Genomic DNA, 12,154 nt, shown 5'->3' with positions numbered 1-12,154 from the left:
GAATGTGGCAATATGCCATGCTTCCAAATATCCTGAGATGACCTACTTCCAGCTTCTTCCCTATGAAGACACCTTCGGGCATTCTCTTCCCCAACGCTCTGTGAGGAGTTCTATTCTGGATATATACCATTGTGTTGCAAGCCTCTACCCATAAGAATCTAGGCAAGTCCTGATAATACAACATAGCTTTTCTTTCCCCAAAAATAGTTCTATTTTTTTGCTTTTCTATTCCATTCTGCTCTGGATTATATGGAGTTTTCAATTCTCTTTTGATGCCCTCCTTTGCACAAAAATCTATGAAGTCTTTGTCTGTATATTCTCCACAGTTATCTAAATGCAATACCTTAATCTTTTTCCCTGACATGTTTTCAACGAGAGCCTTAAACTCTCTGAATCGATCAAAGACCTCATCCCTGGTCTTTAATAAATAGATCCAGGTTTTTCTAGAGTGATCATTGATAAAGGTGATGAAGTATTCGCCACCACTAAGAGCTCTTGTGGACATTGGACCACAGATATCTGAGTGTATCAATCCCAATACACATTCTGATCTATTGTTGCTTCTGAAAAAAGTTGCTTTAGTATACTTCCCTAATACGCATCCTCTGCATAAATCATCATGCTCAGTACTAAGGATTGGAACTCTTGTAATAGTCTCTCTAAGCATCCTCACTGCTCCATGGTGTAAGTGTCTCATTCACTTGTGCCATAATTCATTTAGTTCCTTTTCATCATTATGACTATTTCCTATTAGTGCCATTGGAGGCTCGAGTTGCAACCTATACAGTCTGTTGCTTCGAGCTCCAATTTGTCTCTTCTTCTTCCAGCTTGGATGCTTGACGTATAATTTTTTTCCAATGAAGTATACATCGTATCCCTTATCCTGTAACTGGGACACTGAAATCATATTCATTCCTAACCTAGGCACATGCAGAATAATGGTGGCTCGGATGTTGGTTCCTTCTTCAGTTTGAGATGTTATGGTGCATCTCCCTACTAAAGTACACTTCATTGTGTTTCCCATAGTAATCTAGAAGTCCATTTGTTCTTCTTGATAGCTCGAGAAATATTCTTGTACTCCAGTCATATGGACAGAAGCCCCACTATAAATGTAGCAAAAATATGTTGACACTAAACTTGCTAAGCATGTGAATTCTTCTTCTAATATAGAAGATATTCACAAACATCATGAGTTTCCATCTTTGTGTTATTTTTTCTAACTATCTCTGACGCTATCCTGCCCCAGCAACTGTTGTAGGAAAACTTGCATCCCACCAGAAGAACCTCTTCTTTGCTGAATCTGGTGCACTTCTCCCTCTGACTTTGGAAAACTTCGATCTGGAGGTCTTACCTCTTTGTCAACTCACTCAGAGAGATACCTTCCTCGAAAATTCAACCTTCCTGGCTTGGACTACACAATCCCTCTGGGCATTCGAACTGTTGTCTCCTGTAGCTATTTGACTCCTTCTCTACTCAGTGTTGGGTTCTCTGCCACAACTCTTCTTGTTTCACCTGCAACTCTATTACCATGTGAAAATTTCTAAACCGGAATTCCTACTTCAAAAACTGATAATATTTCTTCTATTTTTTAAATTCCTTTAAACAAATTACTTGCAGTTTACTACTGCAAATATCAAAATACATACACTACAGTCTTCACTTAATTAATATAATGAGGAAATAAGAAACTGAACAAGAAAGAAAATACAACACAATAACACCATTATTTTTGGACAAATGTCCCCGAAAAAACCCAATGCGCAAAAATCGGTGCAGCAAATCTAAGGGTTTTATTATTATTCTTTAGCAAAAAAGCTCATGTACAAGATACAACCAACATAATAGAAGAGTATTCTCTGTGAGAAATTTTACAGACAATTCCCCATGAGTTTGTGATCTAGGAGAGGACATGTTCCCCCCTCTACGTCTCACTGTGTCAGCCCCTACGTGAGAACTACGCAGTCCCAATGTCACATTGCCTCTATGTTGTCCCTCCTATGTGTCATAGCCTCTGCGTTGTCCTCCTTCTGCTCTGCGTCTTCTTCTCTTGACCTTCAAAATGATTTTGATACCCTCTCTCTCTCCTTCTCACCTACAACTCTTCCTTTGATTCAATTTTCTCTTGTCGAACTTCGACCAGTGAGAAAATTGATCTTACTCAGGTAACTGAGTATCTGCCTCTAGTGTATTTTCCAAATGACCCTCCATGTCCTTCATATAATCTTCCAGTTGAGAACCAATAGCGCATATTAAATTCTAATAGATAGCTCAGATCATTTGGACTCGATCTTCGTCTTCTTCTAGAAGTTACACCCACTGTTTAGATTAATACCCATTAATTATTTTTATTTCCTAAGTTTAGACTTAGGGTTGCATTAAAAATAATTAATTATTTTAATAAAAATGTCTTCGGGTGGAATTTCCAGAAACTCTTTCTAGGTTATTTGCAATACATGTGCCCATCCTCCCTGCAAAATTTGAGATTTAGAGCACATGTGATGCTACTAAAAATCAACAGGCCTAATAATACATCACGAACTTCAAGAGGAGCAACATCACATGGCACCTCATATGTGAAGGGCTTGATGTTGTAGGGGAGGTGAAACTGTTGGCTGACGCATAGATCTCGTCCTTGGTGAAGCCACCTAATGTCGTACGACTGCGGGTGTGGTGTGGTTGGTAGGCCCAGCCACTTCAAGACCTCTGTTGAAATAAGGTTCTTTTGGCTCCCGCTTATCAACGCTAAATTGCAACAGGGAACCCTTCACCCACATTTATGAGTGCAAGAGGTGCTCCCCCTCCTTTGGATCTTTGGGATCAATCTTCTGGATCTTGGTGGTGGAAATGCCCCGCATCAATAATTTTCTTCCCTTTGTCATTCCCCTTGTCGAATTCTAACTCAGAATCAGAACATGCATATGCTTTTGAAGCCTTAAGCTCGGCCACCAATGATTACTTGGGTCAACACTCACTTGTGTTGTGAGTGGGGCTCTTATGGAACTCACACCACTTTCCTGTGTCCTTCTTTGTCTTTGTGGTGTTGTTCTTTGCTTGTGAATTCGACGAGTTGTCCTAGGTGTTAATTTTTGCAACTACATTCAAATTCCACCTTGGATAGCTCATATGATTGAGATGAGGATTTTATCGATGTAAAGATCACCTTATTTTGAGAAGCGAAAGTTGATTTTTGAATTTATTTATTCACTCATATATGTTGGTTTAGGTCGGCCCTAAGCACATGTTAAACTGGGAAATTCGGCCTCAACCCAAAGTGGGTCCTCATGAAAGCCTATAAATAGAAGAGACCTCAATATCATTTTGACACATTTATCAAACCATCTTCTCTTCACTTATTGTCTTGGTTCGCACAAGTTTGTTGGAAGAAAGTTCGTGCAAGGGTCTGAAATCTTAGGGATGAAGATCGCATTGATCTAGGGTTTTCTTATTCCTAGAAATTGGCACAGAATTGTGCATTTTAGTCCCTGTACGCCGGCACACAGTGGTCAATACAGCGTCCAAAGAGCCCTAAACATTGGCACATAGTAGTCAAGACAGCGTCCAGAGAGCCCTAAACACTGGCACATAGTGGTCAAGACAACATCCAGAGAGCCCTAGACACTGGCATAGAAGCATGTGGGAGCATCCAAGGTTTCAAGGGTAGATTGTTTCAGTTCCGAGACACTCGCACAGAGTGGTCCTGAGATCATCTAGGCAAACTTGGATGCACACACATTAACTCGAAGGGAGCATATGAGGGTTTGGATAAGATCTGGTGAGTTGGTCCCCAAACGCACGCATGAAATGGTCTAGGGAGTGTCCGGTCTACCATAGATGTTGGCATACAGTTCACAGAGAGCATCCAGGATTGTTATAGACACTCACACAACTCCTCCTCCCTACGTCTAAGACTCAAAGATGAGATTTCAGTACTCTGAAGATTTCGCTCAGTGACAACAATATTCATTAATGTTTAGCACAATGTTCAGTAGTATCTATCCATTGACTACAGTCAGTGACAACACATTACAACCATCAGAATGAGGGTTTGATTATAAGCATGATTAGATCTGTTTTTGAATATGATAGTTGTTTTGTTGCATAGATGAAGTTATGGATCATTGTACTCTCTTTTGCTGAATCATTTGGTGACTATCTAAGAAGAAGAACATTTGCAAGGGTTTTCCCCATAGTGAGTTTTTCCCTGGTATCAGACCAATCTTGGTGTCTCTTTGTGTGTGTATGATTTTCTTCTATTATTCCTTTATGTTTCTTTGCATTGATGATGATGTTTTTATTTCTATATAATTGCATATGCTGATGAATAATGGTGTAGATCTTAATAATGTAATGATGATATGGGGTGAACTTAATGTATTAATGAAGAAATGTAATTATCAAAGCAAAGAACATGTAGCATTATGAAAAATTAACTTGGTTTTAGAGTTGGGCTGAACAAAATCCATGGAGATCACCCTTATGATGACACCTTTGATGGAAGCAAGAAGTGGATGGTGGAGACCTAAAAGAATTCCAAGGTTTGAATAAAACCCTAGGCAACTTGATTATTAGGGTTTGATGGATTCTATGAGGTTAAGGTTGGAGAGAAAACCCTAGTTTATGGAAACAATATGAGATATGGAACCTACCTGATCAATGTGAAGATGCTCAAGCGCGTGTGGAAGATATGATGAAGCCCTAAATGGAATAATCCCTAGCAGACCTGGTTGGATAACTGAAGGCAACGTTGGTATATGGACCATGGACATTGATAGCTCTTGAAGATTGGTTCAAGAGGGAAATGATCACCTCCCATTGAAGATAAGTATTTCTTGACTTATGATGCCTCTTACTTTTGTTTAGACCTATGGATCTAATGATTATGTTTATTTCTTATACTTCCTGCATATGTATTTGAGTATATGGATGTTTCTAACCTCCTTGATGAGATGTGATGAGTAGATCCTTCTTGAGGATCATTTGAGATACAAGAAAGAAAAGCTAGATCTGGAAAGAGGTAAAGAGGTACTTGATGAAAAGGTGACAAACACTACAAGTTGCCTATGAGAAGGTGCACAGGTATTTGAATACCACAAGGTATGCATGATATGTTGTATTTCAGCAATAACATTGGATGGCTAGGTAAGCCCTAAGGTATGATGAGAATGTCTCCTTATTTGATGGCTCATACATGCATATGAAAGTGACTTGGATCTTAGTTTCCTATGATGAAATGATGCACCTAGTGTTGAACATTGTGATCTTCTTGAATTCTATAAGGTTATCTAATATTGATACATTGATACACTTGATGATTGGCTAACATCCATCCATTGGACATCTTGATCCTATAAGGAAGGCTAACACCTTGACTCTAGTAAATGATACTCTTGATACTTGTCATGATGGATTTCATATAAAAGGATAGCTCATTGACTCTTATACATGATACTACTGGTAATGCTTGTGATAAGCATGATGAAAGCATATGGAAAGAGAAATTGACACTCTTGTTGTTTTGGTAAATTTTTATTGAATGACCTAACTTGATCTCATTGATCATGATAAGCATGGTAACCTTGATGTTAGAGGTATAACTATGAAATTGATATTCTAGATCTCTTACTACATGTGGTCATGTCTTGATAACATATGGTAAAGATGAATGCCCCAACTTGATGGAGTGACTAGATAGAAAGTGTTATTGTGCTCATAATCTTTGAGATATGATGTTGCATCTATATGCTCCTTTGAGTCTACCTTTGATGAAATATTGATGTCATAATGTTGATAGCCATGACAGATATATGTTTATGATCAAACAGATCTATTGTTGCTTGACTCTAGTAGAGACAATTTGATGACATAGATTCCCAGACAGAGGGAGAATCTCTTCTCAAGATTCTTACTCTTATTACTATTTGCATTTTGTACCATTGAAGTATGATTTATGTGCATCTGACATAATTGAACTACAGCAAAGTCTCAAATCTGAAGCTTGTACAGAAATTAGGGTTTCTACTCTAGATGTAGGCACTAAAATAGGAAATCTAGTCCCTCGACGCATGCATGCTAAGGCCCAGGTAATGTCCAGGCAGCTAAAGGCACACCCATGCTAACCTGAAGGGAGTGTCCAGGGGCTTGACTGCAGTTGACCATCATCTAAAGCTTTATGAATATGTCTGAACTCTGAACCAAAGTGTCTCTGACATATTTGCCACTGTAATCTGATTTCTAAAGTTGTTGGGTTATCCGAATAAAAATGAAGTATTGTGCATGAAATCAGATAATCACCTAGAAGATGTCAGTTCCACATATGTGTTGCAAATAACAAGATTTGGAATCAGAAAAAACTTGAATGTTTTCCATAACATGAACATCCAGATTGAACTTGTGTTTGCAGGTGACCGGGATATACATATGGATATGTCACTATGTTTGTGCTACAAGAGTTTGGCGTGATTTGGCTTATTGATATAAATGAGCAGTATTTAGTGTTGTGTCATGATACTTGACAATAACTTGGAATTTTGAATTGATGATTGAGATATGTTTTGACTATAGATCTCTCTACAATGACAATTTTGGACTTGACCTAATGTCTAATGATCTAATTTGATGATTATTGATTTTCCCTTATGTCTATAATATGTGGGCATAATGACTTATTCGGTTATTCAGAAAAAATGGTTTTGTATTGGTCTCCTTATTCCTAGCACAATGGTTGAGGTATTGATAGTTGTGATTCAACATGAACATGGAACCTACATGACTCATCCTCAGTGTATGCGTTTGCACCTAGTGATAGAAATGACCTGTATTATGATTATGAGAATGAATTGATCAAGTTCAGATTGATAATGCATGGTTAATGAAAACTTGTTGGCATAATAATAAATGAAGTAACGACTTGATATGAGCTCTCCCTATCTCCTGGTTGAAATAATTGATATTGTGACATTGATGACTTTGATAATGGTTGTGATCTAACTTCTAAACTTTGATAAGTTGGCTCTGTTGATGTGATGATACAACATTGATTTATGTAACGCTGGTTATGTTGGATTAGAAAGGAATTATGCTTAGAGCATTGCATGAAGCAAGCTCCCCGATCCATATATGTCCACATTTGACTGTTATCTGGTGAAGTCAGAATGATGAGTTCTAAGGTATGGATTTGATTTTTATTATGGTCTTGGTTTACATCCTTATAGTCTACTCTTGACAGTTAATGTGCCTTTTGTGAGCTAAATCATAGGGAGATAGATTTTGAAGCTCAAAATGATGTTACATGGCATGATCAATTGATTTATAGAATTTGGAAAAGAAATTCTATATTGCAAATCTATTGGAAAATATTTTGAATAATGAAAATGCAAATCCTTGGATACTCTGATTTGAAGTTCGAAGATGTTGTTGAACTTGACATGGCATCTGAATGTTGATTCAAGCATTGATGTTCCATTTTGAACATCCATATATATATATATATATATATATATATAGATGGTGTGCATAGAAGTTGTATAAATTCGTGAGTGAGTCGCTTCATTCACATAGAGTTGCCACTGAGCATCCTTTCAAATATCTGCATGAGATATTCTATTTTTTAGGCTGAGATATTTCTCCTATGATATGTGACTACATGGATGTATTTTTGTTGATATATATTATTGTTAAGCACATTTGGATGCTACTTTAGTATGAGATCTTTCATGACATATTGGACGAGAGGTCCATAGTATGTGTTGTCACTCACTACATTATGGGTTTCAATTGGTCAAGGTTGCCCAAGAGAAGTGAATATTGGAGCCACTTCCCCATGCCAAAGAAGATCTCAAAGCTTAATTAGACCCTCTCCATTTCCTAGTGCTCAGAAAAATCTTTCCAATGGTACATATAAGTCCAAAAAAGGACTCCTGGATCAGAAGTTAGGGATTGTTGAAGATTTCCATTGGAAAGCTCATAAACCAAAAAAATTGCTAACTATGAGGGCATCCCACAATCCTGCATCCTGCAAATCGGCTGTCATGGCAGTCCCGCAATCACAGCAAACTCCAAAACTTGTGGGGGTCGATCTTGTGATATAGTGTGAAATCGTCAAGGGAGGGTCGAAAAAGTTTTAAAAATGAAATTTAGAACAAAACCAAGTCAGGGCCACCCCTTTTCTCTCTCCTCCACATGGTGGTATCCTGTATCCCGGCGATCCCGCAATCCTGCATCTCAGCGATCCCACAATCCTGCATCCCGGTGATCCCATAGTCCCGCATCATGGCGACCCCATAGTTCTGCAAGTTCTCACAGTCCCAGAGGTCCCACAGTCCTGCAAGGCCCTGCATCCCGCAGTCCCACAGATCAACGGGTTCTAAACTTAAAATACCATGCGGGGGTCGATCTTGCGATATGGTGTGACATTTTCGGGGAGGGACGAAAACTAAATACAAAGGAAATGCATGAAAAACAAGGGTGAGTGGTCTCCTTTTCTCTCTCCTCCACATGGTGCAATCCCGCATCCCGCATCACGGTGACCCCGCAGTCCTACAGCTCGGCATATCGGTGGATCGACGGGTTCTAAACTTAAAATACCTTATGGGGGCTGATTCTATGGTATAATGTAACATCATTGGGGGAGGGCTAAAAGAGTAAACAAAGGCAAGCATGGAAAAACCAAGGCAAGTGACCCCCTTTCTCTCTCCTCCATGTGGTAGTACGGAGGGGGACGTGGTCGTACGGGGGACACGTGTCACCCAGTTTCAACATTTTCAGGGGTGAAATGGGGCCATTTCTGGGCTCCATGTGTCACCACTCATAGGGTGACATGTGGCAGTGATGATGTCACCCCGCAAATCAGAGGGTCATAGCGCTTAAGGGGAGAAGCTAAAGGTAAAGTGGTCAGCGATTGTGATATACGGGAAACCCTCCCGAATGCGATATGTTTAGTGATTTTACCTCAAGAGGATTTCACGTCTGGATTTTTGTCTCACACTATGAAAAAGGTAAAGGGCCCCCCTCTCTTGCAGTGCTATTGCGATGACTTAGGTAGGCCTGATCCCATAGATAGACGATCGCAAGTGTCTGGGGAAGAAGCTTAAGGCAAAAGCAAGGTAAAGCGTCGATATGAGGGATTTTGTGATACAAAGGAAAAGGCTCCCAAACACGGGTCTAAAGGCCTTAGCATCTGAGGGCTAAGCCCCTAGTTCTAGCCCCCAGCCATATGAGGAAAGCCACACGATGAGCTATAATAAAAGGGGGCTAAGGGGGAAATCAAAAGTGTCTGTTTCACTTGTTTTAGAGGAAAAAGGCCCACGCCTGAGAGACTACATTGTACATTGTAATACATATCACCCACCACGTCAAGGCACTCATAGTGCAGGATAGAGATTTAAAGGGCATGATGGGTCAGCAACTACGGTTTTAAGAGGAAAAGGTGGTGCATTCAAAGCACAAGATGGGATGATCCAGAAGAAGCCCACTGTGAGACGGGTCCAGGAGCCAGCGCCGAATGAATTAAAGGTAGAAAAGACAGAGTTGGGTGAAGTAGTGCATGAAGCCATACCTTAGGTAGAGAAGCTCCTGCAACAAAGACAATCACAGGATGGACGAGGAGATCTTTGTATATTTTACATCTTATGTTTATTTATTTGTTGTACTGTAACATGTCTCCTTTCAATGAGCCTTTTAATTCTGTAATATTTTCGATCACAAAGCCATCTTTGACTGAGACAGCTAGTCGACCCAACAGCTGGGAGTAGGCCAGAGATATTTTTCTATAATCAATGTTCTTGCTCACCTCTCCAGATAAATAGGGGAAAGCAAGAATTGGAAAAGGTTCAGAAATTCTATAGAAAACACTACATGGTATTTTCAGACTATATCTCTTTGTAATACAGATCTTTTTCAGAATATCGATGAAACAGTGGTGATTCCCCCTTTGAGTATTATAGTATGTGTTCCCTTTGTCAAACTCACTTTTATGTTCATGCTTCTTCCCCGAATTCATGCAATTATAGTTACTAGAAACATTTCAAGCTCCCTCACAGATTCATTAGTATCTACATGTTAATGAAAATGCTTGTAATTGTTTCACATATTCATTTGTCTCAACATTATTTATGAATATGCCTATGTGGACTATTGAAATTATATCTTTAAATCTGCAACACTTGAATCATAGCTTTTAGCTCCTCCTTCATTCATTATTTCTACTTGTAACTCAAATAAGTATAGAAATCCTTAATGCCTCAAGCTTTATGTGTTAAGTGTAGAATGTTTGAACCCTTATGCTCTATGTGATGAGTTTCTCCTTCTCTTGGTCCTCTCCCATCTGCTCTGCAAAAGCTTATTAAGTTGTAAGACCTTGAAACACTCAACCTCCACTATTTGTATGCTTATTTTTGAGATCTGAACCTGTGAGGAAGTACCAGAAATCCATGTTTTATTTCTTTGCATAAATGAACCAACCCATCCCTTGTATATAAATGTGTGTGTGTGTGTGTGTGTGTGTATCTATAGAACATAAGTGACGTCTCCAGTTTCTTGTGAATCAATTAAGACACACCAATTTAGATGTGCCCAGGCACTGGTCTTGTAAGCAATCCAAGGTTGTCTCTGGGAGATACAATAGTACGATTGAGGATGAGTACGATGTTGCTAGCATGGCTAGCTTTGAGGCTGGATGCAGAAGCTCCTGAGAGAGTTGTTTGTGCATAATCATAATTTGGATATGACATGGATACATTGCAATGACATAGAGTGGGATTCGATTAGCAGAAAATCCCATATTTATAGTTGGGACCGAGATACTCTCATATACTAAGACAGTGTAGTTGTTTTAAACAAGCTTGTGGTTGGCACCTCCTTAAGAGAGAGAATTATTATGGTATCCTTTTGTGATTTATATGATTATTTATGTTCTGACATGATATTTGATTTGATGCCCTGTATGAACAAGAAAAAATTTCTATTGAGACTAGCTGATACCAAATTTGATTATGACGAGAGCAACGTTGATTGAGGACAATGAGCCAACTCTTCCCCCTTGTTTGATCTCCCAGGGTGAGGAATTGAGATGGAGGGCTCCTAGGGTTGAGGGAACTCTAGAAAATAGGGTATGACCCCTATCTATTACCCACAAGGTTGAAGATGTTTCTCCCCTATCTTCATAGGGTCAGAGAATGCTGCTACATTGTCTCGTCTTTGCAAAGCATACCCTAATTGGCATCATACCCACAAGTTGGGCTTGTCACGAATATTGCTCCTCGTTTGGCCAACGAGTTGAGAGTGTACTTCAGGTGTTAAACCCAAGTCGATTATGATGCAGGTGTTGTACCACATGACTATTCATTGTCATCAATGGGAAGATCAATAGGCAATAGGATGGGTTCAGATAACCCTATTCGAATCCAGGTTGAGATTAAGCTCCCTGATGAGGTCACAGGGTCGATACGTGCTCCCATGTTTGTTTGGATACCCTATTTCTCTATATGGGGTTTTATATGTATAGATCCCCCATGAGATTATGGATCAAGATGTGCTTCCTGATGTGGTTACAAGTTGAGATGTGCTCCTTGATGATATGCTCTCTGATGATGATATTTTGGGTAGTAGCCTGCTGGCAGAGATTCCAGGTAGCAGCCTGATGGACAAAGGGTGGTAGCTTAAGCTTCTCTTCGGTAACAAAATCTTCTTCTTATAGATTCAAGAATGTTCAACGTATGAGCAGGAACAATAAACAGATAAGTAGGAATTAGTAATGGATAGATCAAGATGTACATTGATGATTTGTGATGATGAGATACTTGAGGTGGTCATGGCATGATGACTACATGACAGAGATGATCAGGGATCACACGTGATGACACTTGAAGACACAAGAATGGAATATTGATTGATGGACAAATATTGGTAGGTGGAATTCTCCCCAGTTGAGAGGGAGTGCTAATTTTTGCAACTGTGGTCAAATTCCACCTTGGACATCTCATATGACCGAGATGATGATTGTATTAAATTCCTCTTTTCAAGAGGACCAAAATAGACCTAAAGATCACCTTATTTGGACAAGCGAAATTTGATTTTTGAATTTATTTACTCACTCATGTATATTGGGTTAGGTGAGCCCTAAGCACATGTAAAACTGGACAAGTCGGCCTCAACCCCA

This window comes from Pinus tabuliformis, chromosome X (genome assembly GCF_031772625.1).
Source record: "Pinus tabuliformis cultivar Carrire ecotype Pingquan chromosome X, CPIR1, whole genome shotgun sequence".
Classification (NCBI taxonomy): Eukaryota; Viridiplantae; Streptophyta; class Pinopsida; order Pinales; family Pinaceae; genus Pinus; species Pinus tabuliformis.
This window is presented reverse-complemented; position numbering follows the sequence as displayed.